Source organism: Chiloscyllium plagiosum, chromosome 1 (genome assembly GCF_004010195.1).
Source record: "Chiloscyllium plagiosum isolate BGI_BamShark_2017 chromosome 1, ASM401019v2, whole genome shotgun sequence".
NCBI lineage: Eukaryota > Metazoa > Chordata > Chondrichthyes > Orectolobiformes > Hemiscylliidae > Chiloscyllium > Chiloscyllium plagiosum.
In genome coordinates this window covers 39,801,600-39,825,785 of record NC_057710.1, presented here as the reverse complement: position 1 = coordinate 39,825,785, position 24,186 = coordinate 39,801,600, and the positions used below count along the sequence as shown (strand labels likewise).

At 39.1% G+C, this 24,186-nt stretch overlaps 1 protein-coding gene across 5 annotated transcripts in view; it reads right to left on the bottom strand.

Moving 5' to 3' along the window:
• The window catches only part of LOC122540110 (WD repeat-containing protein 7), a 674,231-nt gene that overhangs the window by 16,924 nt on the left and 633,121 nt on the right, over positions 1–24,186 (bottom strand). The gene's annotated exons all lie outside the window — the stretch shown is intronic.

Below are 24,186 nucleotides of genomic sequence, written 5' to 3'. Positions count from 1 at the left end.
GCTACAGCTTGTGAGACCCATCATCCAACTGCTTCTTCACAACAAGATCCATTGCCAGTATTCTCCCTAACACTTGTCTAGCCAATCTCACCATATGACTGCAAGCACTTGAAGCTACACACACTCTTTCAGCCATTCAAAATTTGGGAGCTCAGGAACACCTATGACACGAAAACTACTGGGTCATGTTCTCCACAGGGACACACACAGCCATGTACATCTCATGCATCTGCACAGGACGCATCTTACGTCTTTGCTTTCTTAGTCCAGAGGGTCTTCAGAGTTCAGTTACAGTGTGCCACCCTCTGTGGTTTGCATTGTTTTTAATTGCTAAGAGAGAGGCAGGCAGCTTGCTAAGGGTTGGAGCACTGAAAAATCAAAGAAATGGACATAGAACTGTGCTCCATCACATCTCACTTGCTGCATGTGCCACTGGTTTACATAGCAAATGCTACAAAAGAAGCAATCCTTACTGGGTTGAAAAGGTGCTATGGTCAGTTAGGGTGTAGCACCAGAGTACATCAAGGGAGTAATTTAATTCCACTCAAGGAGGGTGGCCATGATCAGTTAGTGGCTTGGTTCTACCAGAGGCTAGATCCAGTTGAATATGGCAATGGGGAATTAAACTCATTGAAGGAGGGTGTTCTACAAACATCCTTATCCTCAATGATAGGTGAACCCAGTGCAGAAATGCAAAAGATGATGACGAAGCATTTGCAAATCTTAATCTAGAAGTGACGATTAGATGATCTATCTCAGCTTTCTCCAGAGATTCACAGCATCACATGTGCCAGTCTAAAACCAATTTGATTCACTCTACATGATAGCCAAAAATAGCTAACTTTACTGGCTATAGCAAAGGTTTTGAGCCCTGACAACATTACGGCAACATCCCGAGCCAAGCAGTTCCAGTACAGCTGCAACACTGACATGTGTTCGACAATAAGGAAAATTGCCCAGATATGACCATTACACAAAAGGTAGTAAAACTAACCCAGCCAGTTAACGCCCCGTCCGTTCATTCCTAATTGTCAGAAAAGTGATGGAAAAAAGCTATTAATGGTGCTATTAAATAGCAATTGCTTAGCAACAACATTCTCACTGACATTCATTTTGGGTTTTGCTAGGGCTGTTATTTCAGCCTTGACTCAAATTTGGACAAATGAGCTAATCTCCAGAATTGAGGTGAGAGTGCCAGCCCTTGATATCCTTGATATCAAGATTTCATTTTTTGAGTGTGGCATCTGGAGTCATAGCAAAACTGGAGTCAATCGGAATCGGGGGAAAACTGTCCACTAGATGAAGTCATACCTAGCACGATGGAAGATGATTGTGGTTGTTGGAAGTCAGTCATCTCAACTCCGGGACATCTCTGCAAGAGTTCTTCAGGGTAGATATTTTTGGCTAGCAAGGTTAGATTACATGGAATCTAGGGGGAGCTAGACAAGTAGTTACAAAATTGGCTTAAAGGTAGGAGACAGAGAGGGGTGGTGGAGGATTGTTTTTTGAACTGGAAGTTTCTAACCTGCAGTGTGCCACAAGGATCAGTGCTGGGTACACTGCCTTATGTCATTTATACAAATGATTTGCATGTGAATATAGGCACTATGGTTAGTAAGTTTGTAGATGATACTAAAATTGATGGTGTAGTGGACTGCAAAGAAGGTTGTCTCAGAGTATAATGGGATCTTGATCAGATAGGCCAATGGACTGAGGAGTGGTAGATGGAGTTTAACTTAGATAAATGTGAGGTGTTGCATTTTTGTAAGGAAAGTCAGGGCAGGACTTAGACAATTAATGACAGGGTCCTGGGAAGTGTTTCTGAACAAAGGGACCTAGGGGTGCAGGTGCATAGTTCCTTGAAAGTGGAGTTGCAGGATGGTGAAGGTGGTGTTTGGCACACTTGCCTTCATTGGTCAGTACATTAAGTATAAGAGTTGGAATGTCATGTTGCAGCTGTACAAGACATTAGTTAGGCCACTTTGAGAATGTTATGTTCAATTCTGATCTCCCTACTATGGGAAAGATATAGTTAAACTTGAGAGGGTGCAGAAAGGATTAACAGGGATATTGCTGGGATTGGAGGGTTTGAATTGGAGAGGCTGAATAGGCTGTGGGGCTGGTCTGTTTCTATGCTGTATAACTGAGTCTAATCAATTATTCATGTATTTTATTGAAGCGACATTCTAATTACCCATTAATTTTACAACTTTTAGGGATCAGGTATTTCGGATCAGCAACCTGTATGTTTTTTGAAGGCTTTGAATTCCTATTTTCTTAACAGTCATTTAATTGCAAATACATCCAAATTTATCCTCTTTTGGATCCACCCCAGTCATCTTCTCTGGCAACTTATTCCAGGGGCTTATTGTTGTGTGAAAATATTCAGGTAATGCAATTATTACAATATCATTCAAATTAATGTCTGATATATAACTTCCTTTGTTGTACGTTGTGGCAGAACTGTTCAGGTCCCAGGTTGCTTCTATCTATGATGAAGTTAGCTGATCTCAGGGCAGAAAAATGAGATCAGCTCAAGTTCATAATCAACTTTACTTAATGACTGTTGAAAGGCATGCAGAGCTTGGAGGTGCAGGGGGATCTGGGTGGACCCATGCATGAATCCAAAAGATATTATTCTGCAGGTTCAGCAAGTAATCATAAAAACTAAACAGCATTTTTGTTTATTGCAAGGGAAAGTAAAGGGAGGTTATGCTTCAGTTATGCAGGGCATCGTTGAAACAATTTTGAAGTTTTGTGTACTGTACAGATCTCTTTTTTAAAGAAATGATATAAACGCATTGGAGACAATTCAGTGAAAGTTTACCAGATTAATACCTGGAATGGGCGTGTTATCTTATGAGGAAAGAGTGGGCATGATAGGCGTGTATCTGCTGGAGTTCAGAACAGTAAGAAGTGGCTTGACTGAAATGTAAGATCCTGAAGGATCTAGACAGGGTAGATGTGGAGAGCATGCTTCCTCTTGAGGGCAAATCTAGAACTAGGGGTTCACTGTTAAACAATGAAAATATCCACTCATTTAAGGCAGAGTTACAGAGAAACTTTTCTCTCAGAGTTGTGATTCTTTAAAAGTCTTCTTCAAAAGGCAGTGAAAGTATAAGTGGAATGTTTGAATATTTTAAATTGCCTTACGTTACTCCTGATTTGTGTTCGCGTATTCACATGGGAAAACAACATTGTGCTTAAAAGCTTGCTTCCCATGTCCTGTGGTTTTCTGATAATCAATGCCATATTGGAATGGACATTTCAACATGGTACCAGAAAGTTGTTGATAAAAAAAATGAGCATTGTATTCTTAGAAGAGGAAGAAAGAAAATAGAACAAAGTTATGTAAAAATTACATTTTGTTTAGTTGATGTGAGAAACATTCTGAGAAGAAATACTGTCATTTTAACTTATTTCCTATAAAGAAAAAAAGACTTCCAGTAGGATGAGGAGTCACTTAAATGATTGTTGAGCTTCACAATGTATTACAGCATCAAAAAAACCCAGGATGTTTTTATGATTGTTAAATGCTTTGAGCATGAAGTGACCTTGAGCAGCAGTGTATGAAATACATTCATCACCAAAACTGCAGACCGTCTGTCAATATCTGCCTCTCATTTGTTAGGAGTTCCCCTGCTGAGATTCCCTCACAGCAGACTGTTTTTGCTTCCTGCATTCATGACAGGTCAGAAGACAAAGCAACCTCTCTTTTTCTGAACCAGACACAAGGATGAAAAATTTAAGTCGACAGATGTAGCCAGTCAAATATAGTGAAACCTGTCAACAGTTCCCACCCGCAGCTACACTCTAAGTGGTACTTTTAAAAATCATGATTGAAGCATCATGGGACTAAATTCAACAGACCCCAAAAACAGGCACAGGAATCAGGTTCAACCCATGCCTGTTCAATGTAAGACGGCAGCATGCCAAGTTTGTGCTGCCTGCTGTTTTAAATGATTTTAACATCCAGTCAGTGGTAACTGTATGGTTGATCGGCTAGATGCTTCAGCAGGGGGCCAATATTGAGAGTGCCCAGCTCCAGTTAAAGCTGGACTACATGGCTTAAAGTTAGTGTGCATCCCAGAAGGAAAAAAAAAATCAGTAAAACTGGAAATGGAACATACTGATCCAACTTGTATACTTCAAAATGGAAGAAAGTATGACCTGTACGTTCTTTTCCAAGTATTACTACTTTTCTGCTGATTTTCCCCTCTGAGATCACTTAAGTAGGAGGTACACAATCACTGAACCAAGTGGTGGTAGTTATGCAAAAAAGAATCTTCCCTAGGAATTATTGAATAATGACACATGGGAGAGAATTTTTCTTTGGATGCTGCATGAAATGTCTTTAAGTCAAGCTTAGAATAAAGGAAAGATATCCTGCATTTTGGACAGTTGGGTAGGGCCTATGAAGGCAATGGGAGTAGAACACCATGGAGGACACAATACCTGTCAGTCACTCTGGATCTAGATATAATGCGACAATTACCTCACGTGCATGTGAAGATGTCTTTGAAGCTATTTTCAAAAACACCTACACCACAAACCAGGCACCACTCAGTAACTCACCTAGAGACTCCTCAGAGTCCTTGGCACCATCTAAAAGGTATAAGTCAGGAGTGTGGAGGCATACTCTTCATTTGCCTTCATGAAAGTAGTTCCAATAACATTCAATTATTTTGACGCCACACAAGATCAATCATTCCACTTGACTGGCATTCAAATACACAATCTTAAGTATTGTGGCTGCAGCATCTCTGAAATGCCTGAAGCAACTTGCCTAAGCTTTTTTGACAGTAACTCCCAAACCCATGACTCCTACCACCTAGAAGTACAAGGACAACAGGTTTCCCTTCCAAATTACACATGACTCTGCCTTTAAATATTCACTGGGTTAAAAACCGAGAAATTCCATCTAATAGTATGGACAGTTTTTTTTAACCACACAGATTGCAGTGATCACAGAAGGAGGTTTCACCACTACCTTATTAAGATGAATTAGTGGAGGAATAGGCAATAAATGCCAAACTTTGCAGCAATGTCAACATCCCATAAATGGGTCAAAAAAGAAACCTTTAAAATTTGGAAGATATCAATATCCAACAGCAGCTTCAAGTTCTTTTAGATGGGAAAATAAAATTAAATTGATTGCACTTTTATCGTTCTAATAGCAGGGAACATTTATTTTAAATAACTCAGTAACAGTTTTCTTTTACTTATTGATAACGTCTATGTTTGTTAAACAGAATTAGAGGCCTCAAAGAAGTCTGCAAAAACATTGACTCGTATCTTGCACTTAATAGCATAACCTAAACGAAAATAGCCTATTTCTCCCCATTATTTCTGATGTCAAGGTTAAATAGATCAAAAGAAATTCTGCTTACTTACCGAAGTTGTTTCTCTTACTGTTGCCTGTCTAATTTTGCATATTGAGATGTTCCAATCTATCAGGAACCAATAAGGCCAAGAATTAATCATTTATCAAGCTGTGAATGTGGTAGTGTGAAGTAGTGTTCCACTATTCCACTTGCATTATGCCAACCTTGATTTTGAAGATGGTGGACTGAGAAAGCCAACAGGCTGTTTCAATGGATTAATTCTCTTTCTATCTCGAATACCAAATCGGAAGCCTTTCTACAAAAAAAATTACTGAGACAAATTTAAACCTGCAGCAATGTAATTCAAAATAAAAATCATAGCACAAAGAATCTGCAATTTGGCCTGCAATTTAGCGCTCTACTTACACCAGGCTTCTGGATTACCAATTCAATTGTATAACCATTCTACTACCATTATACTCCTTATTGCAGTAATATAGTAAAGAAGTCTATATGGGTTTGACAACCAAGTTCGCATCATGATGCAGACCATGATGAATTCCTTTTTTGTTACTTACTATTGTGAAGTTAACAATGAGGGGTGGTTATATGTTCAGAGGACCTTGAATTTCAAGGGGATGATATATTCAGGGCCCACTACTGGTTGCTATATTTGATTGTTCCAAAATATTAGCTTTAATTTATGTTTTTGGAACAAAGGCGGGATTTGTTGCAAGTTTTTCAATCGATCACTCAAAACAGCTCAGAGGTCACTGAAGAGCAGTTCCCAGGTCACAGTTAATTGAAGAGAGGAAAAGACACAGCAAACTTCATGCAGAAAAGAACTGTGAAGTTGTATTGTTGAAAAGGCAACTGGAATACACTGGTTCTGTGCAGTTGGAGACTCAGTGAGAAGTTGAATAACTCTGTGCTGTTAGAAGTCCGGAAGAAGCTGGATTTTCCTGCTCCTCCGATGCTGCCTGACCTGCTGTGTTTTTCTAGCACCACTCTAATCTAGACTCTGATCTCCAGCATCTACAGTCCTCACTTTCGCCTGAAAGGTGAATCACCAGAGTGTGAACAATCCATGATGGAGTGGCTTTTCATGGAGTTTCAATGTCAGGTCAAAATTCAAGCAGTGTAATTTCTTGTAAAGTTTCAGTTAAACTTGATGAACCACAGTATAACTCAAAATTATGGGGTGTCAACTGAAAAATCAGTGGTCTCTAGCTTGATTGTGTTTTCTGTTCAATGTATGCTGTGGAATATTCAAACATAATTTGCCTGTTACCCATATTTGCTTCATGTTCAAGGCAGGATGTTAGAATAGAAGTCATACCTTTTCTTGTACAATCTAATTTTCTTTGTTAATAATGTTTGCATGCTCACTTGAGTAAGTCATATTTGTAATAAACTTGTTATTCTTTGTTGACTAAAGGAATAAAGCTAACTTGTTCCTAATACAGTCTGAAACCATATGATTATCCATATCATCACCTTGGTTAAATACAAAATTTTCTGTGGCCAGTCCAGGAGTGAGACTAGAAATAAGCTTGTGCATCTTTCCAACCTTGATTGTAACGACATTGAAACATCCTACTCACTTACCTAGAACCTGACATAATATGGAGTTATCTTATAAGGTTGGACAGGCTGAGTCTGTATTCATCAGAGTTTAGAAGAATAAGAGGCCATTTAAATTAAGTTAGTTAAGTTAATTGACAATAATTTGAAGGCAGAATAGATAGCTCTTTGACTAATAAAAGAGTCAAAGGACATTAATAAAGGTAGGCAGGTATGTTGTGAGGAGGGCCACAATTTGATTTCACTGAATGGCAGAGCAAACTTATGGGGCAGAATGGCCTACTTCTCCTAATTCATATGTTTGTATGCAACTTTGCCTTCAACTTTTCTGTGTTCTCACTACAAACATAATCAAATATTTACAGAGTCAAGTGGAAAAGGATTAATCACAATACTTTCTGGGGCACTGTTGTCAGCAGACATTGCAAACTACTCTACGAATTAGTGGTATTTCTTAATCGATTCCACAATAAATATACAGTACTTTTAGGGCATTAATTGTACATAGTGGAAATTTAGACAGGACTCATACCATATGATAGTTGCAAAAATAGTGATGTAAAGGAGGTAACTCGCTTGTGACTATTGGCTATATGTTGAGTCGGGCACTATTGTAAATAATTGGGTCGCATTGTTCCAGAGTGAGTGCCCTTTATTGGCTAAATCAGTCTGATTTAATTGAATAATTTGCTTAATTGCAGCAAAGTTGCTGATTCCAAAACAATATAATTCAGGGAGAGCTACTGTAATGGTACAGCAGCCCATTATTTTTGACAGCAGCCTATTAGAAGGCTAAACAGTTACTTCACAATCATGATAAGGCATAACACATAGTATCTAATGCTGAGACAATATCCTCTTTAATGTAGTTTTAATTTCCACATTATTAATGTCTAGTAATTGCAGTTGCATTACCTGCAGAATTGATCACATTTTAAATTGACAGTTTGTAGATGATCTAATCTCCATTAGACTAGGATTTGCAGTTGATAGAGCAATGCAATATTACAGGCACTGTAGCTATAAGCCTCTCATTTTACAAATGGAGATTTTTCATAATATTAAGTAATATGGTATATTTGGTGTTAAAGACAATACATTTGCTAATTGAATTTACTGGGTGATGTCTCACTAATGGCATTCTCCGTAAACTGCAAAATGTAAAAATATAATTTATATATCTGGATTTCTAAGTGTCATTGCATGTGAAGGAAGAGAAGAAGGAAGACAATGAATTAAGGCTGAAGCATCAAAATTAAGTAATATATTTCCCTTTAGCAATGTGTGCACACATTGGTAGGCACCAAGGAGAAGGATATGAATGATGGTAAGATTAGGGAGGGGAATGATGAAATTCTAGGGCATGTCAATATTATGAAGGTGGTGGTGATGGGTATTTTGAAAAACATTTAAGTTGACAGGGAAAGATTTAAAAGGGACTTAAAGGAAAACTTTTTCATGCAGACAATGATGTGTATATGGAATGAGCTACCAGAGTAGTCATGGAGGCTGGTACAATTACAACATTTAAAAGCCATCTGGATGGGTATATGAATAGGAAGGGTGTAGAGGGATATGGGCCAAATGCTGGTAAGTGAGACTAGATTTATTTAGGATAGCTGGTTGGTATGGATGAGTTGGACCGAAGGGTCTGCTTCTGTGCTGTATATCTCTATGACGTAAAGGTAGGTAAGTCCCCAATGCTTGATGGGATCTGAAAAAGGGAAGGGAAGCGGTTGCTGGGGGCCTTGACAGTGATCACTGTATCCTTTCTAGCAACAGATGAAGTTCTAGCAGATTGGAAAATAGCCAATGTTGTTCTTTTGATTAAGAACGGCAATGGGGATAATCCAAGAAGCTATAGATCAGCTAGCCTTTTATTAGTGGTTGGGATATTATTGGAGAAGATTTTTAGGGACAGAATTTACTCACATTTGGAAAGGAATGGATGTCTTTGGAATAGTCAGTATGGCTTTGTGTGGAGGAGGTCTTGTCTCACAAAGGTGATTGAGCTTTTTGAGGAAGTGATGAAAATTATTGATAAGGGTAAGTCAGTGGATATTATTGACATGGACTTTACTACACATTTGCAATTCCTTATTGTAGGCTAGTCCAGAAGGTTAGATCACATAGGATCTACGGTGAGTTGGTAAGTTGGTTACAAAATTGACTTGGTGATAGATGACAGAAGATAGTTGTGGAGAGGCGTTTTATCTGGAGGTTGGTGACCAGTGGTGTTCTACAAGGATCAGCGCTGGGACTTCTGTTTGTAGTATATAAAATGTTTTGGATGAAAATGTAGGTGGACTGACGTGTAAGGTTGCAGTAACATGAAATTTGAAGGAGTTCTGCATTGTGAGGAAGATAGTCAAAAAACACAGCGGGATATAGTTGGAAAGTTGGATGGAGAAATGGCATATGGAGCTTAATCTGGATGAGTGTGCATTTTGGGAGGTCAAATGCAAGAAGTATACAGTAAATAGCAGGACCTTTAGGAGCATTGGTATACAGAGGGATCTTGGGATGCAAGTCTATTGCTCCCTGAAAGTTGCAACACAAATGGATAAGATGGTAAAGAAAGAGTGTGGCATGCTTGCCTTTATCAGTCGAAGCATTGAGCATTCAAGTTGGAAAGTAATTTGCAGCTGTATAATACTTTACTCTGGCCATATTTACAGGGTTTACCTTCGTAACAGGTTAACATCATGCAAGTGCAATACCCATTGAAATATCTGCAGGACTGTCCGATGCAAGCTCAGAGAAATTAGAGACAACTAGCTGAATCAGAAAGCAGTACCACTTCCATCTAAAAGGACAAGGGCAGCAAATACAAGGGATATCACCACCTGCAAGCACCCACTCACCATCCTGACTTGGAAATATATTGCTGTTCCTTCACCGTTGCTGGGACCTGGAGTTTCCTCCCTAACGATACTCTGAATCTACCTGCAGCATATGAATACCACATAGACTGTAAGAGATTTTACAATGTTCTAAAATCTGTCTGTGGACTAGAATGTATAACTACTGGTTCATCACCAAGCCTCAGTGCCAACAAGTCAATGCTGATCACCTTCTAGGAGGTTAAGCAGAGCACATCCTTAATCATGCATCAGTGAAGAAGCAATCAGTATGCTGCCACAGGTTGCCATTAATTGCTGTCCTGATGACCCTCCTCTGCTGTCAGAAACAACAAATGCAATCAAACTCCTGTCACTCCTGGTAAAGTTCCAGAAACTGATGCTAGCCGAGCTAATCCTGACAGCACTGGAGGCCAATGCCTGGTGAAGAAGCTCACTGAACTTTTTCATTCTATGAGCGAACAAGAAACCATTCTGTGAGAATAAAAAACTCGACTAGCTACTTGCACAAGTGAAAAGAAATTCATCAATCTCACGGCAATCATACAGGAATCTCGTTCTTCTCCATTTGCAGCAAAAACTTCACTAGAGTCCTTCTGAGCTGCTTATTGCAATAACATGACCAGAATCCAATTCCAGAGTGTCAGCTCAATTTCAGAAAAGGCCAAGAAACCACTAACATGACGTTTGTAGTAAGGCAGTTCCAGGAGAAATGTGAAGAACAGCTCATGAACCTTTACATGTTTATTTAGATGACCAAAGCCTTTGATAAATAATGGAGAAATTCAGCTTACCTGAGAAAGTTATCACTTGGCGTGCATCCTGGACAATGGTGATACGTTTGATCTATTCTCAAACTTAATGGAGTTAAACAGGGCTGCGTGCTAGCATCAACCTTCTTCATCATCTTCTCCCTACTATGCTCTCCAAAGGTTTTCATTATTGTGATCCTGACATCAAAATTAGTTATTGCAAATGTGGGAAACTTCTCAGTCTGAGCTTTATATGTGAAATCAAAGGGAATTCTCTCTAATGCAAATACTATAAAGGAGAGTTTTTGAGATGGACAGGATTGAATTTCACCCTATGTTCTGAAATACCTAGATGTGTCAAATATATTAATAGCTTTGTTTATTTTATCTCAATTTCTTTTGTGTAATAAACTTCTGTCATAGAGTCATTAAGCTGTACAGCACAGAAACAGAGCCTTCTGTCCAACTCATCCATGCCAACCAGATATCCTAAATTAATCTAGTCCCATTGCCAGCACTTGGCCCACATCCTTCTAAACCCTTCCTATTCATATACCCATCCAGATACCTTTAAATGTTGTAATTGTACCAGCCTTCACCACTTCCACAGGCGGCTCATTCCATAGACGCCCCACTCTTTGTCTGAAAAAGTGGCCCCTTAGGTCCCTTTTAAATCTTTCCCCTCTCACCCTTAACTTATGCTCTCTAATTCTGGACTCCCCACCCCAGGGAAAAGACCTTGTCTGTTTACCCAATCATGCGCCTCATGATTTTCTAAACTTCTGTAAGGTCACCCCTCAGCCTCCGATATCTTATTGTTAAACCCAAATCTGCAGTATTGTGCGATTGTGTTTCAATAAAAGACCATCAAAACTGTAAAGGTACAAAATATAATCCATTAAACCAGATCTGAGGCTGAGATCTATTCAGTAAAAACATTAGCTGGGACCATAACAATGTATAATTGGCAACATCAACTTTCTTTTAAATACAAACCAATCACCAGATGTAACCAGCGAAAGGAATCAGTTCACCCCTCCTTAACTGGGTCACAACAACATACTTTGTGATTTCCTGTTTGATGATGAGTGTAAAGGTTAAGTCCATGATCAGACCTGCTCAGTTGTGGATAAGTTCATTTATTTCAGCAAAACTCTCTTTCAAACTGCCTGTATTGATGAAAGGAAATTGTGTAGCCTTTGACTAACTTGGAGCATCAGTCTGGGAATGAAGGGGGGTTCATTTGCTTATTATCCTGAACGTCTATAGAACAAAAGTGATGACTACTCTACCATATATATTTGAGGCTTGGACTATGTCCAAGTGTCGTGCAAAAAAAAATTCAACTACTTTTCTTGAGGCCGTTTGTGGAAGCCTCTGGAAATCAGGTGGCTGGAGAAAATGAGAGAGACAGAGGCTCACTTAGTTTGAAAGTCAAGTATCCAGGACGCTTTTGAGATAGTCACAAATGAGTCAGTCTGGTCACATAACCAGAATGACTAATACTCATTCATCCAAGTGAATCTTCCATAAACAGCTCAAGTCTGGAGTGTGCTCTTATGATGTTTACAGGGAATCCTACAAGGATTCTCAAAAGGCTTCGCTTCGGAATTTGGATATTGGCTTCAGGGTATGGGAGAAGGTCACCCAGGATTATTGCAGCTGGTACAACCAAATGAAAAAACAATGTGGTTTCCTTCAAAAGCAAGCATTTATCACAGACAGCCAGAAATGTAAGGAGAGGAAATAAATTCTGAACCAGCAACAGGGTGGCACGGTGGCATCAGGGCGGCACGGTGGCACAGTGGTTAGCACTGCTGCCTCACAGCGCCAGAGACCCGGGTTCAATTCCCGCCTCAGGCGACTGACTGTGTGGAGTTTGCACGTTCTCCCCGTGTCTGCGTGGGTTTCCTCCAGGTGCTCCGGTTTCCTCCCACAGTCCAAAGATGTGCAGGGTCAGGTGAATTGGCCATACTAAAATTGCCCGTAGTGTTAGGTAAGGGGTAAATGTAGGGGTATGGGTGGGTTTCGCTTCGGCGGGTCGGTGTGGACTTGTTGGGCCGAAGGGCCTGTTTCCACACTGTAATCTAATCTAATCTAATCTTGTACAAAATTCAATCGTGGTAACTTTTATCTGCATACAAAGTGGCACCAGCAGTCACTTGAATCCCATGGAATCCTACAAAACACAGCAGATGATAAGCTGGTCACCTTTGCCTCAAGATATCAAAAGGAGCTGTGCCTACACAAGAGAAACAATACTTGATGACAAAGCAGTTTAGGACATCCCTAGATTGTAATATGTTCCTTCGCATCAATCCAACTGTTACCACTGCTAACAGGAAAATAAATATACCATTGAGCAAGTTCCGTAATTTTGTTAGCCAAGGCAGCTCCATTTTTTGAAAGTCAATTCCCTGCCTTTTCTCCATATCTCGTAATAACTTTACTTACCCAGTATATATCTCCCTTTTAAATACTTCAATTGATTTTGTGTCTATGTTTCTGATGCAGTGTGTTCGACATTCTAACAACTCTGGCATGAACAAGTCTTTTTCAGGATTTACTTTCAATAGCTGTAGAAGTAATTCAGGAGTGGGATTGTTCACTGACAAATCAAGACATTTCCATTCACAATTCCTCTGACAATGATGCAGGATATGGTAGCTCCAAGGCTTGTGCTTATATTTGGGTTACCAAATACAAGTCAACATTTGTACCACATAAGAGAAAGATATCTTTTAGACCACAAGATGTAGAAGCAGAAGTGGGTCTATCAGTCTATTGCGTCTGCCCCATCATGGTTCATCAAATAATCCTCGACTCTATTTTCCTGTCTATTCCCTATAACCCTTTATTCAATTACCGACTAAATATCTGTCTATCTCGCCTCGAAAATATTTAATAGCCCATCCGCAAAAGCCTGCTGTGGAAATTCTTCCTTATCACTGCCTAAAACAAGCAACTCTTTACTCTGGGATTATGTCCTCCAGTTCTATACTCTCCCACAAGGGGAAACAATCTCTCTGCCTTTACCCTGTCAAACCTGGAAAAATCTTCCATGTTTCAACACATTTTCCTCTCATTCTCCTAAACTGCAATGAGCACAAGCCCATTCAACCACCCCTCATAAGAAAATCCCTCTATTCCCAGGATCAACTGAGTGAATCTTCTCTGGACTGCCTCCAATTTTTCGTTAAATTAGGGAATGAAAAAAATTCAAGTGGCTTGATTGTCGCTGGCAGTGTCAATGTTTGTTGTCCATCCTTAATATTCTTCAGAAGATAGTCATGAGCAACAATCTTGAACCATCACAGTCCATTTGTTGTAAGTTCATCCCCAGTGCTGTGAGGAATGATGTTCAAGGATTTTTGACCCTTTGACAGAGAAAGAACAGTGATACATTATCAAGGTAGCATGATATGTGATAGTGCACACACATCCTGATGTTTCCATGTCCCTAATGTCCTTAATCTTCTAGGTGGCAGAGGTCATAAAGGAAGGTATTGTCAAAAGAGCGAGGTGTTACATGCCATTTTGTAAACAATAAATATAGCTGCACTACATACCAGTGATGGAGGGAGAGAAGTTTTAATTTGGTGGAGGGGATAACAATCAAGTGGGCTGCTTTGTTCTGGATAGTGCCGTGTCTCTTGCGGTTTGCTGGAGCTGCCCTTATTCAAGCAAGTGGAGGAAATTAATTCAAATTCTTTATGCCTTTAGACAGTTTTTTTCTGCAGCTTTGAGGAATCTGGAGGTGAATTCCTTGCTCCAGAATTAACACCTTATGACCTGCTCTGAAAACCATATATTCATGTGAATAAGAACCAAGAACAATACAGCACAGGAACAAGCTCTTTGGCCCTCCAAGCCTGCACAGACACATTCTGCCCTTTCATACTAAAACTGTCTTCACTTCCAGGATCCATATCCCTCTATTCCCCTCCTATTCATGTATTCATTCAGGTGCTTCTTGAATGCTGCTATTGTGTCTGCTTCCATCACCTCCCCTGGCAGCGCATTCCAGACATTCACCACATAATGTGTGAAACACTTGCCTCGCACATCTCTTTTAAACATCCCCCGTTGCAGCTTGTACCTGTATAATTGAATGAGTAATTGACCCCTCTACCCTGGGAAAAAGCCTCATGCTTTCTACTTTATCCATGGCATTCACAACTTTATAAACTTCTATCAGGTCACTCCTCAACCTCCTGCATTCTGGTGAAAACAAACCTAGTCTATCCAACCTTACTTCATAGCTAAACCCCCCCATTTGAGGTAACATCCTGGTAAACCTTTTCTGTACCCTCTCCAAAGCTTCCACATCCTTCTGGTAGTGTGGTGACCAGAACTGTACGCAATATTCCAAGTGTGGCCTCACTAAACTTCTATAAAGCTGCAGGATAAGCTGCCCATCTTTATACTCAATGCCCGTTTCAATGAAGGCAGGTATGCCTTAGGCCTTTTTTACTACCTTATCTATCCCCACTGCCACCTTCAGCGATCCGTGGACCTGCACACCTACATCCCTCTGCAAATCAATACTCCTAAGGGGTCTGCATTCACTGTATAATTTTGACCTGTACTGGATCTTCCATTTGCCATTTTTCTGCCATGCCTCCAACTGATCTGTATCCTCCTGTATCTTCTGACAATCCTCCTGAGTATCTGCAATTCCACCAATCTTTGCATCGTCCACAAACATATTAATTAGACCTATTGCATTTTCCTCCAAATCATTTATATAGATCAGTAACAGCAGAGGTCCCAGCAATGATCCCTACAGTCACAGTTCTACATTCCGAAAGGCATCCTTCCACCACTACTCTCTGTCTCTATGATTAAGCCAGTTCTGTATCCATCTTGCCAGCTCACCCCGATACCATGTGCCTTCACCTTTTGTACCAGTCTGCCATGAAGAACCTTGTCAAGGGCTTTACTGAAGTCCATGTAGACAACATCAACTGCTTTTCTGTCATCAATCATCTTTGTCACCTCCTCAAAAAACTCGATCAAGTTAGTAAGGCACAACCTCCCGTGCACAAAACCATGCTGTCTGTCACTAATAAGTCCATTTGCTTCTCAATGCGTATAGATCTTGTCCCCACTAATTTCCATACCACAGACATGAAACTCACAGGCCAGCAATTTTCAGGATTATCCCTGCTACCCTTCTTAAACAATGGGACAACATTGGCTATTCTCCAGTCCTTTGGGACCTTAACTGTGGCCAAAGAGGATATAAAGATAACTGTCAATGCTCCAGCAATTTGTTTTCTTGCCTCCTTCAATATTTTGGGATAGATCTACCTTAATACTTTTTAAGACACACAACATCTTTTCCTTTTTAATAGCTTGGCTTAGAAACTTGACACTCTCTTCCCTGAGATCATCCTCCACCAATTCCTTGCCTTTGCTGAATACCAACATAAAGGATTCATTTATGACCTCACCTACCTCTTCTGGCTCTATGCATAGATTCTCTTCTTTGACCTTGAGTGGGCCAACCCTTTCCCTGGCTACCCTATTACTTTCTATATATGTATAACAAGCCTTGGGATTCTCCTTAATTCTGTTTGCTAACTAATTTTCATGACCACTTTTAGCCCTTCTAATTCCTTGCTCAAATTATTTCCTAATCTAGTTAAGTTTCTGGTCAATGAACCCTGTCCCCTAGGATGCTGATAGTTGAGGATTCACTGATGGCTGCCATTGAATGTCAGGGGAGATGGTTCGATTCTCTCTTGCTAAACATTGTCATTGCTGCCTGAGACCAATGTAGTGCCAATTTTAGCTGCCACTTTTCATTGCAAGCCTGAAGGTTTCCTAATTCTTGCTGAATACAGACCTAGATTGCTTCAGTGTCTTAAAAGTTGTGAATGGTTCATCACATCTTCACATCTGGGTTTTTAAAGGAGTGAAAGTCATTGATTAAGCAATTGAAGATGGTTAGGCCTAGAGTACCAACCTGAAGAATGCATTGATGTCGTGCAGCTGAGAGGAATAACCACAATGATCAAAATATCTTCAGTTTCTTCTGTGCTTAGTTTAACTCCAACTGGAGGAGAGCTCCCTAAAGTCCTATTGGCTTCAATGTTATTGGGGCTCTTGACACTACAACATTTGGTCAAATGTTGTCTTGACATCTAGGGCATTGATGCTCACCTCAATTTTTCAATTCAGTTTTCTCCATGTTTACATCAAGACTGTAAAGATGTCAGGAGCCAAGTAGCACTGCTCAAGCACAAATTGAGTTTCAGTGATTTGTATTGTGTGAATGTCTCTTTGTAGCACTGTGTGAGCTCAGAGTAGAGAGGTTGCAGCCCAGATATGATGAGAAACAAGTGCTAACTTGAGAATTTGGTGTAGCTGGCTTCTCACTTCTTTTTAGCTTTTATTCCTGTTTTTCATGAGTCATAACTTAGTTCAACAGTCAGTCAACATCATTCCACATACCTGTGGCCCTTTTCTCTTTTTAGATTTAAAATTTATGTTTAATCTGGCATCATCTGCCATTAGCAGAAAAGACTTCAAAATTTGTACCACTGTTTTATAATTAATGTCTTTGAATTCTTATTCTCCCTTATATTCCAGTCCTCTAGACAGTATGACCCATGGCTTTGCAGTTTTCCAAGTTATCAAGATCTGTGCTCTTGTTTGCATATTTGCACATTTTTCTTTCAATTTTGCATTACCTCTTTAGGTGTCCATGATTACAGTTTTTGACAAATAGATCTCATAATCTTTAAAAATATAAATTGGTATTTTGTCACATTAAATTCTCTTGTTGATTTGCCTAGTTTAATGTGACAGTCTCGGCCTCATTCCATTGAAGTCAGCCATATCAAATTTAGAATTTGAGCAGCTGTTCGTGTTCCTCCCTTTCAAACACAGGCACGAAATTTCTAATCAGCTGTAGAACCCTAGTTTCTAATGTTCATCAGACAAAAATTATTCAATTATTCCTATCTTTCTGGCTAAACATTCAATGGAACAGCTTGCAAAACTCATTCAGCATAGACAGTTTGGAGACCTTAGTGAATATATTCTTCATGCAAAAGCCACACCCTTTTCTTCAGGGTATTAGCTCCTATATTCTAATTATTAAGAGTTTAAATGCCCCAGATCTTCTCAGACTGTTAGTGAATGAGTGAATGAATGTGGAGGTGGGTAAGTTAATTGGGGAAGGGGTAAATGAGCTAAGATGGGAAGGGTATAATGTGGAACCTAGGGAGGGGAGGGAGCAGGTTGTTGATGGAACGTCAGGGGGTTCAAAGGGGTCAGTTCTAAGCTACTGGGATTTTTCTGTCTACCGTGTCAGAACTGTCTAAAGTCTTTGGCTCTAGTTCAGAGTCTGAATCATTTTTGTAAGGTCCCGAGGGACAGGGCAGAATTTAAACTTCCCAGATAATTTCTATACAGTCAGCATGTTGGGACTTCAGTGATGAACTGGTGCTCATCTTGGGTAGTCTGATAATCTGGACAGCAGAAGGCCTGGGCCACTGTGCTGAACTTGATCATATTATGTTCATTATTAGATAAGTGTTTGGGCATCATTAAGTTCTTGACTAAGTCAGACTCGTTGCTCACTATAGTCTCTAATAAAGCATCCCTTTTGTTGGTTCTAGGGCATATTATTGCACAACACTATCCTAATCAGAGTCAAGAAATTCACCACATTTCTGATATGTGCTAGACTACTTGTCTCAACTTAAAAGAAATGAAAATCTTCCATGAAACCACTCTGCCTTTCCACATGCTTGGGATGTGACATTATTCCAACATAGCCATTACAGGAAATTGTAGGACACTAGGAAGTTTTGCCATTATTCATACTGCACCATAACTCCCTGAGACATTTGCAGCACTCTGCTGAAACCCTCACTGAAACAGAAAAATTCATCATAGTTCCATTCAACAATGCAGTAAATGGTGATAGCAAATTCCCTGGATTTACACCAATTTTCTCATGACAGCCACAGACTGTAAAATAATGGTGGAGGTGACCTGGTATTGATGTGATTTATGGCCCTCACATGACTTAGGCTGATAGGACCTAAAAATGGGATATTTTAAAGGTGTAGAGCCTCCAGTGGCCTGCAAACTGTTTCCAGGTTTTCTCTCCTGATTCTTCTTAGTTTTCACAGTTGCTAGTTTTGTAATTCAGAGTCCATTGAGTGTCTGAAGTTAACATTTCCATTTTCAGGATCTTATCTCTCTCCGCATTAAGAAAACATAAGGCTTACAGTGTTCTATTCATTGGTTATTGCTGTGTTCTTAAATATTATAAATGACCTGGAGGAAGAGCATTTCCTCCATAAAGGTTATTACCCTCACACTATCTTTCAATTGGAAGGTAAAAGAGCCTGTTCAAACATCCTATCATGACATCATGTGTGAATAACAGGCACTGATAATAGATTTTCATGAGGTCACATTACGCGCTTGTAACAGATTTAAAACTACTTCTCAAGAAAATACAAACTTTTGTTGAAACAAGGAGGAGCTGACATCACTCAATTGTTATGTCATCTATTGTTTTTCACTTTTGATCAATTATTATTAGATTACATTTATCTGTATAAACTGAAAACAGAAGTTCCTATACTACCTATTTTTTGCTCAATGTGAGCAGTGTGTAAACTTCAGCATAGACTGAATAACAACTAGCATTAATGCACTTTTAACTGCAGTGCTTGCAATATTGTGTTTGTCCAAATGAATTAAAAAGAAAAAAATGCTTTAAGTTTCAAAATTTGCAAGTACAAGACAATAATATTCCAAAGAAAGAAGAGCATTTTCTTTTACAAAGATTACTAATCTCCTGGCACAGTATGACTGAAAATGTAATGAACTTGGAGACCCTACTAGCACACAAATAACGAACAAAAAAATGCAGTGGCAAGTTTCAACCCTGAGCCTGGAGAGGAAGAGGTATATTATGCAGTCTCTGCCTGACCTTTCTGGATGGATTGATCATGAAGGATGCTGCAGATCATTACAAAGCTTTGGGATTTGCCCTTCCTTTGAAATAATGCTACAGTAGTTCCCTCTAGGATTGCAAAACACATTGCACACAGAACCTATGGAAAAATTGCAATGACCTGCAGCAAGTTGTCTTCATTTAAAATTCTTTGGATAAATGGCATGCATTGATATACAGTACTTAGACTACAAAAGGGCTACGTTTTATTTAACAAATATTCAATGGGAATTTTTGTTCCCATTCCTTCCTTGATATTCTGAGGTCTGATTCTGTTCAATGTTTCTAGGTACAGTACTCAGTATTTTACCCAAGTGAACAGTGTTTGTGTGCATTCTACTCCATTGTTGGGTAAAACACATTGAGCCAGATGCTGCAATCCAACTCTTAAACACATACAACTTTCATGAAATGGCAAATGCAAGAAGAGGTTTCCCTGTTTTCCACCTCTCTATCTCAGAGATTCAGAGATCCAGAGACAGTGTATTCAGTATTGACTAGCTCTATGGATGAATGCTGTATCAGGAAGTGCCTTTACTGTTTAGCCTATTAAACAGCTGCGTGGCCATGCTCTAATATACGAGACCTTTAACAATATTTATTATTGTTAGGCAAGTAAGACTCACTGGTCTTTTAAAATATGGAAAAAGTAAAATAGAATATGGCAAACCGATGTCAAAATTGATATCGATTCTCTAGTCATGGTTTTACCTTGTTATTTTTATCTTGTTTTTCAAATTACAATACAATTTCCTATATGTAATAAAAAAATAAATGTCTCAATGTGTTTGGGTTTCAGTATTTGTACACAATCTAAATAACTAGACTTTAGAAGATATAGCCCTAAAGCATATAATGTTTATACATTTATTTAACTGTACTTAGATAGAGAAGCAAACATTTTTCTGAAGGTGAAGCTATTACAATAGGCTTAATACTGTTTGGCCTTTAAAATTTACAGAAGCACAGTGACATGAAGGCAGGTATGCAACTTGGAATTGTGAACAAGAATCTGTTCAAAATACAGAACTGTATCGCTGGAATGCTGAGGCAAACAGTGGACAATGGGAACAAACTTTAGAGCCATAAATGTGAAGACGTGAAGGTGTTAGATACAATGTAGAAAAGATTCACAGCAATAGTTCCAGGGGCGAGGCAGCAATCGGACAAGTTGGGACTGTTTTCTTTTCAGGAAGAGGTTGAGAGGAGATTTGATAGAGGGATCAGGACAGAGACGATTAAAGGAAAGATTGGGAACAATTGGCAGAGTTAAGATTAATTAGCAAAAGAAGCAATGGTAAGATGAAGATAAACTTTTTCATGTAGTGAGTAGCTCAGATTTGGAACGTGCTGCCTTAGAATATGGTAGAGGCAGATTTAAATTATACAATTAAGTGGGAATTAGATTATTATTTGAAAAGGTATAATATGCAGGGTTACTGTGAGAAGCTGGAGAATCGTACAGTACAAATTGTTCATTTGGAGAGCCTGAGCAGACATAGCAGCCAAATTGCCTTCTCTATGCTGCAAAGATTCTGTGATATTTTGTCAGTTTCTAAAATCCACAGTCTCTGCATTGTTGGTTTCTAAGGGGCAATTTTCAAGTGCTTCTGCTCATTTTGTCTTTCTGGACTTTCAAACCATTAGGAATCAAACAAAAAGTAACTTACAAGAAGTGCTACAAGATAGTTACCCTGTGTAATTTCTGATAGCAACATAACCTACTCCACCACATGCTATCCACCCTTTCTGATATGGAACACTTGCACACTTCAGTTTCTCAAGTGAAATACTTTAAAAGTGGAACTGTTGAGAAGTCTAGTTTGCATCAGAGAAGGCAATATCAGCAGCAAGTTACACCTGACTAGTTTCTAGTTCAACTTCAAGATCATTGGTGTAATCTGCAAAATTTAGATATTGAAATTGTCTAGGGTAAAAGGACGGATTGGCAAAAATGAGATTCTGACACTGCAGTTGTTGGACGTAAACTCTATCAATTCAATCAGATCTCCACAGGTGGTTGGGTGTTTTATCTCAAATTCCAGGCTGGGAGTGAGATCTAGTTTCCCAAGTAAATACATTTTTCTTACACAGACATTGAGCTTTTCGGATTTATGCTAATGACAGACACCTCAGGAACAACCCTATGCTAACAACATGTGAATTAACCAAAGTGACTCCAAAACCTTTGGCAGTGTCACAACAAGGTCCCAGAGCTGATGTATTTCACTACACAATAATACTTGGCAAGATGGATTTTTGGGGTCAAAAGGAATAATAGACCAACATGGCCTCTTTTCTGGTGGTTTGTAGAATCTAAAAGGAAGGTGATAGAAGCAATATAATGTTGTGATCCTTTAGCCTTGTGTTGAAAGCTCAGTTTCCAATTCCTGTTTGTGGAAGTTGTGAGCTGTTCAGCACAAGTGCAGTGAAATTGGTTAAAACAGGGAAGAGCTTCATCTTTTAAATTTGAAAGAGATCAAGTTAGAAAGTTGACTTTTTGAGAAGAGATATCTGTCATTGCAAATAACACTTAAGGGGTTCAGTGAGGGGAACAGATAGAAGAGAGACAAAATGGAAAGGTAATAGGACAAAGAATAAGGGGAAAGAGTAAGAACTATAATGTGGCAGCAGATTTCAAAGAAGCACTATTAGGTTTTGATTTCAAATGTAATTCAGATGCCAAAGCTAAATACTTCAGTGTTTCTTCTGGATACCTAGCCTCGGGCTCCTATCATATGAAACAATCCAATTTGTCTTTGACTTTATGGAATCATTTCCAAAGATGAACGTTGGACTGTCGGTCCTAATGTTGAGTATAGGTAGTTTGAGTAATTCATATATTCTCTAGCGTGTCCCTTCAATTACCATTGACCTATGCAACATATGGTTTAAAAAAATTAAAAATTAATCGAATAAAAATCTAAACAATTCCAGTTGAGCTGCAGAAAATGAAATGTCTTGAATTAATATGAAATTTCCTACTTGCTCAGGCTGTTTTGTTATGATTCCAGCATAAGTTATTACTCAACAAATCAGATCACTGCTAGGCACCTAGCTTGAATACATTGTATTTTGCATTGATTTTAATGAAGTGGTCACTTGCTGAAGATTTTGCTTTAATAATAAAATAGTTTATTCTGAAAAGAATGTGGATAATGTAGAATAATCCAGATCATCTAGTTATAATACAAAATGAAAGATTTTACAGACCCAGTAAATATATAATCTCATTAATTCCAAAGTACTCCTCCATTGAGTGAAAAAAACCCCAGCTTTTGTACAGTATCCACAAAACACCTGGAACAGTTCCCAAAATTCCATAAGTCAGGAGTGCCAAAACATATTATCCATTTGCTTGGATAAGTACAGTCCCAATAAGACTCAACAAGATCCACACCCTTCAGGGTGAACCAGCTGATTTGACTGACATCCCCATCACCATCCAAAACATCCACTCTTGTCAGGCAAAAGGGACTAGATTCATTTAGGATATCAGGTTGACATGGACGAGTTGGACTGAATGTTCTGTTTCTGTGCTGTAAATCTCTATGAATCTATGACCAATAGATCACTAAGACAGCAGTAAACCTTCTACAAATGTACTTTAGAAACTTGCCAAGCGTCCTTTAACATTAGGTGTTAAACACGAGATCTCTGCCCCAAGAAGTGCAAGGGTATAGAGAAATAGAAACACTATCACCTCAAAGTAACCAAACCAAATCACACACCATGATTTACAGAGAAGTGATGACCTAGTGGTATTATCGCTGAACTGATAATCCAGAGACCCAGGTAATGTTCTGGCAATCTGAGTTCAAAGAGTTCAAACCTTGCCACGATAGATGGTGGAATTTGAAATCAATTTAAAGAAAATTGAATGAATGATGACCATGACCCTATTGTCAATTGTCAAGAAAAACAATCTGGTTCACTAATATTCTTTAGGGAAGGAAACTGCCATCTTTACCTGGTATGGCCTAGATTTGACTCCAGAACCACAGCAATGTGGGGTGACTCTCAACTGCTCTCTGGGAAATTAGGGATGGGCAATAATGCTGGTTTCAACATCCTAATTAAAATAACATTCTGTTGTTGAACTGTACTATTGTTTTGTCATTGTCACTGGGTCAAAACTTAGAACTCCCTTCCTAAAAGCACTGTGGGTGGACTTCAAGGTCAGTAACTTATTTAATTGGATGATGAGATGCTGTTCTTTGAGCTTGTGTTTAGCTTCATTGGAATACTGCAGCAGACCGAGGACAGAGACATGCTCATGAGAACAGGATGGAGAATTAAAAAAAAAGGAACTGACCATAATTTTAAGGTCATTCTTACAGACTGAAAGAGAGGCTAGGAGCTTTTCAGAAAAATGGTCACCCAATCTGTGTTTGGTCTCCCAAGCACAGAGGAGACTGGATATAAGCAGCGAATACCCTGTACCAAACTGCACGTAGTTCAAGAAAATTGCACTGCTTCTTGTGGAAATGTTTAGAACATTGCTGGCAAGGGGAGGTGAGGTAAAAAGGCAGGTTGCTACACCTCCACTGATTGTATTGATAGAAATACTGAATTAAGCAACAATAATGATAAACATATAAGGACAATTAAGTGTCAAAAAGCATGTTTGCTGTAAAGTCCACAACCAAACAGGAGTAAATGCGAAATGACAGACCAAA